This window comes from Thalassophryne amazonica, chromosome 12 (assembly GCF_902500255.1).
Source record: "Thalassophryne amazonica chromosome 12, fThaAma1.1, whole genome shotgun sequence".
In the NCBI taxonomy this organism is placed as follows: Eukaryota; Metazoa; Chordata; class Actinopteri; order Batrachoidiformes; family Batrachoididae; genus Thalassophryne; species Thalassophryne amazonica.
Genome location: NC_047114.1, coordinates 91,442,307 through 91,447,355, shown reverse-complemented (window position 1 = coordinate 91,447,355; position 5,049 = coordinate 91,442,307). Strand labels below are relative to the sequence as shown.

At 41.0% G+C, this 5,049-nt stretch overlaps 1 non-coding gene across 1 annotated transcript; it reads left to right on the top strand.

The window, feature by feature from the left end:
- Positions 1–4,114: 4,114 nt before the first annotated feature.
- trnal-uaa lies at positions 4,115–4,197 on the top strand. The gene has a single exon. It is a non-coding gene; the product is annotated as a tRNA-Leu (tRNA).
- The last annotated feature ends 852 nt before the right edge of the window (positions 4,198–5,049 follow it).

Below are 5,049 nucleotides of genomic sequence, written 5' to 3'. Positions count from 1 at the left end.
TTTTCTGTCCGCTGCACACGGACAACACCATTAACATCGCAACATAAAACTATTGTTATATTGTGCCTAAAACTCTTGTGAATATATTCTCTGGGTTTATAGACGTTGTTATTGCGTTTGTTTTATGTAAACATGCGAGAATCACAGTCTGTCTCTCCGTTATTTTCAATGGGAGCTGCTGTGAGCTACAATCGCTTCCTGATCATGTCGTCCTGGGAGAAAATGAAGTTTGCTCTTTAACGTCTTGATTATTGCTCTTTGCAACACTGTTTGTCGTCTTTGTTCCAGACTAATACATATAATATGCCTGAAATTCGGTTTGCGTTTATTAAATTCCACGCAGATTAAACGTAGCAGACACGGATTATTTGTTAGAATTGTTTTAGCAAGTTTTCAGGGTATCATGCAGCAGTCTCTTATTAACGTGATGAAAGTATAAAAAAATTACATTTTTGTAGTATAATATTCATTTACAACTGTCATCGTGTTGATTCTCTATATGTTGTTTGACTGCAGCGACACTCTGGCACACAAGGGATTATGGGATACGTCAATAGGGCGAATGGGTTTTTTTCAAGTATTGCCCAGAGCTCATTAAGTTTTACACGATCCTGCCTGGTGAGGTGTTGACAAATTACATAAATGTAAGCAAAGTCTTTGGACGGCTGTACACTTCGTGATGGTCCCTGGAAGTGTTGTTACAAAATGTTTTGCATGTTGACAGAATGTGCATTTCATTAAATTGTGTTCTCATTTTACTACACTGAACAAAAATATAAATGTGACGTTTTTGTTTTTGCTCCCCCCATTTTAGTCCAATAGTCCATTTGTAAGGGAAATTTGTTGATATGTTGTTAATGAAAACAAAATACAGAAAGTTGGTGAATTTTCAATGGAACAACTTCAGGCGGTGGTAACTCTGGATTTTAAATGCCATTGCTGCATGTACCACAATATTCAAGCGGCTAATCTGCTACATGTTAGATACGGTGGAAGTTTGTCTCTCTGGGTTCAAATCCTTGTCCTGATATTAACGTGTTTGTAAACCTGTCAGGTTTTTGATCTGATGCGATGCTCAACATTCAGTATTGGTACTCTCCTTTTTTTGTTCCATTCTTAGTGGGAACATTTTGTGAAAACTCATAAATGTGACAAAGTCAAAGTGTTGTAAGAAAATGATATATTACAGTACATAAATACATCACTTGGAGCAGTGCAAACTGGACCCGGCACGAGCTGTTAGACTCCATGACTGAGCTGGTAAAGTGTTACACTCAAATCTCATCTTCTGAGAATCATAAAACACGTGCCAATGGATGGTAGTCACATGAGGTTTGCCTTAATATTGAGAGTGGTGTGGGAGCTGTTTGTCAGACATAGAAAGGATGTGAATTTCGGGACACATCATCAATAGTGTACCTTTGAGTTTGGCCTTTCAACACTAGACACCCTCATCAAAGGTGGCCAGATACAGGGTGATCAAGCCTGAGCTTGTGTCCCATCCATGGCCAATCATGAAACTGCCTGGTTGTTTAAATGGTGCAGCTCACGGGACCATGCCAGACAGGGGCGTTCTCTTCCCTGAGTCAATCCTAGAGCTGACCGTATACTTTGTTCTGACTTAGGATGTGGAGTGGAGGAATTAGTGTGCGGGTTATGCTGCTGTTCTTTAAGCCCAGCAAGGGTCCTTCCGCCTAAACCATATCCACTGGCTGCTTCTTTCAGCTGCTTCAAAGACTGATGTGATTGTGTGTCGCAAAGCCTGTCCATGTATACCAAGGTGTTTCAGCAGCCTGGTGGTGGAAGAAGCCACAAAGCCTCTGCATCCCTGTTCAACCAGATAGACTTTTGCATTCCATCCTTGTTGTAGAGCATCTGCTGCCAGTTCTGTGTAGTGCCGTTTCTTGCACTTGTAGGCCTCTTCGGTTGAACTCTCCCATGGAACTGTAAGTTCTATGATGTAAACAGAGTTCAGTGAGGGGGGACCAAAGAACCAAGTCTGGTCTAAGGGTGGTGGATACAATCTAAGGTGGAAAGATTAGTTGCTGGCCGATATCAACTACCATCTTCCAATCCTGGGCCATGGCTATCTGTCCAGCTTCTGGTTTGGTAGGGGGATGGTTGGACTTTTTCTGTCCTTCTCGGATGAATGTTGGTGCCATGATGGAATTGGTTGCTGTCATTGGCAAGGCGTTTGGTGTTCTTCTTGCTCTCAAGAGCTACTGCCATACTCTTGGTTGTGTCTCCAGGTGTAGTGGCCTTGTGTGAGGCTGGTCTTACAACCGGTCAGGATGTGTCTGAGAGTCACTGGAGTGTGGCAGAGGGCACAGGTTGGGTCCTCTCCATACCACTGGTGGATGTTTGTTGGAGAGGGGAGCACATCATGTAGGTAGCTCTTATGATGAAGCTAATGTTGCTTGCCTCCATTTCCCAGAGCTCCCTCCAGCTTTCTCCTCTCCAGGCCTTTGCACCTCATCCATTGTCCCGGCTTGGCAAGAGGAACCGCCTTTGTGCTTCCTTCAGCCTCCTCCTGATGGTGCATTTCTTCCACCAGCATTTTCCTCCTCTCTGATATGGAGGCCTTGCGCCATGTTCATGTACTTGTTGCAAGACCAAAGCCTCCTCTTCCCAGTTGGACAAGCCCCATGAAGACCTTGTGCCTCAGGCCTGATGTAGCTTGCTGCACCGCATCAGATGGTGTCCATTTCCGTCCAGTTATCAGGGGTGGTGCAGCACTGCTGATGGTCTGGTCGCTAAAGTCCTTCAAAGAGGAAGTCCTAACCACAGGAACCAGAGCTTTAGTTTCCCTTGCAGTAAGGTCTTGTTGATTTTTTCCACGCAATTGGTGATGTCCTGTCCTGGGTTTAAATTTCACCTCTTGTTTTTAAGCTACTGTGCCAAAGTCTAAATAATACAAGCAAAGTGTTTCAACCACTGAAAACCTGCAAGTTCTAGTTTTATGGTCAGTGATAGTCCACAACATGCAAAAATGTGATGTTCTTGTTCAGATCCCATCCACAGTGACAGTGAGACAGACAATCATTTTTACAAGCAAATTTCTTGACATGGTGAAATGTTTGACTCCAGAGAAATTTTCGGACCTAAACGTGTTGGCTTTGTGTCTCAGTGTAGTCAAGAGGTTAAAGTGTTGCATCTGAACTACAATGAATATACACCCTTGTGGTTTATAGTCCTGCCAGGGTTATGAATGTATTCTGTTGAACTCTCAACCTGTCAGTTAAGTTCTTTGTATTTTACTTAATCTGTCTTTCAGTCTAACGCATGGTGATAATTTTTATGAAAAATCATAAATGGGACAGTCGCACATTTCCAAGTATGCATTACTTTGTGCACAGCACGATCTTTGACCCTAAACTAGTTTTTAGATGATAACCAACTGAACAAGATCGCCATGATTGTTGAGTGGTTAAGCTGTTGTACCTCAGATGCAAGGGATAAATGTCTCTTTGGTTTGAATCCCTTTCCTGGTGTGTTGTTTGTACTTTGTGTCAGTACGATCTTTGACCCTACAGTAGTTTTTAGATGTTAAAAGTTCACAGTGACGGCTGAGTGGTTCAGGTGTTGTACTTAAGACGCAAGGGATAAATGTCTTTATTTGGTTCAAATCCCTTTCCTGGTGTGTTGTGTGGAGCTGTTTCACGACTCCATCAGACACAAAGGCATCTAGTTGAAATTCCAGTCTTCATAACTAGAGTTTAAAAGTTGTTCATTTGCAGAACTTATTGTAGTTTTGACTCTGGATTAGCCTTTGGACCTAAACATAGAAACAAGGTGGGTGGTGAAAGTTTTGCAGTGATCCTCTAATGGGTTTGTTTGTGTGTGTGTTTGAATCCCGCTCCTGTTATCACTGTGATCTTCGACAGTATGAGTCTCGCTGAAGAGTTCTTCAGTTAATGCAAAATAAACCTGGTGCTTTACTCTGTGTTCAATGTTTGATTTTTTTTGAAGCTTCGATTCCATTCATAGTGATAATGTTATGAAAAATCATAAATGTGACAAAGTCAAAATTTAAGAAGTAAAATATACGTTACTTGGAACAGTACAATGTTCGACCCTACAGTAATTCTTACATGAAAAAATACTGGCAAAATGTACCAGGATGGCCAAGTGGTTAAGGTGTTGCACTTAAGATGCAATGGATTGTTGTCCTCATGGGTTCAAATCCCACTCCTGGCATGGTGTGATTTAAAGTGTTCTACTTTGCATGCAAGTGTCAGGTTTTTGTTGTGGATAAAATTCAGTCCAACCCCATATCTTGAAAATAATTAAAGTCTTTGGACTGCTCTACAATGGCAATGTCTGATCAGTGGTGTACTCCGTGACGGACAATGACTGTTTGTTCAAATCCCACTCTAGACAACATGCCAATTACTTGAAAAAAGTAATGTTTTTAACCCCAAGTAGTTGTTGGATGTTAAGTCTTATTTTCTCACATTTTTATCAGGATGCATCAGTGATAAGATCCTGTCATGATATGTTCTCATAGGTTCAAATCCCTGTCTTGTTATAAATATGTTCTTCAATGCAAAAAAGTTAGAAAGGTTTTTGAGTTGATGTTTTGGTCTACATCCAATATTGTGATTCTATTTTCTGTTTCACTCTTGGTAGTAACATTTTGTGAAAACTCATAAATGTGACAAAAGCAAACTTTTGGAAATAAACATACATTACTTGGAATAGTTCAACACTGGGCTGTATAATAGCTGTTAGACATCTGTCACTGCATGTTCGATATGTTACACTTAAGTTTCAGTAGGCAAAACTGCTCATTGGTTCAAATCTCCCTCTTGTTATTAATGTATTTTGCCAAAGTGTAAAAACATGAGAAAATTCTTTCAACTGAAATATTATCATTGAAACAGACAATCGCTTTGTCAAGCAAATTTTACAACGTGGTAGAATTTTTCGTTCTGAAGTAGCTTTTTGGACATAAAAATGCTCACAAATCAGCCAGCAGGGCCGAGTGGTGAAGGTGTTACACCAACCGTGCAATCGATACGCACCTTCAGAGTCTCAAGTTCTACTTTG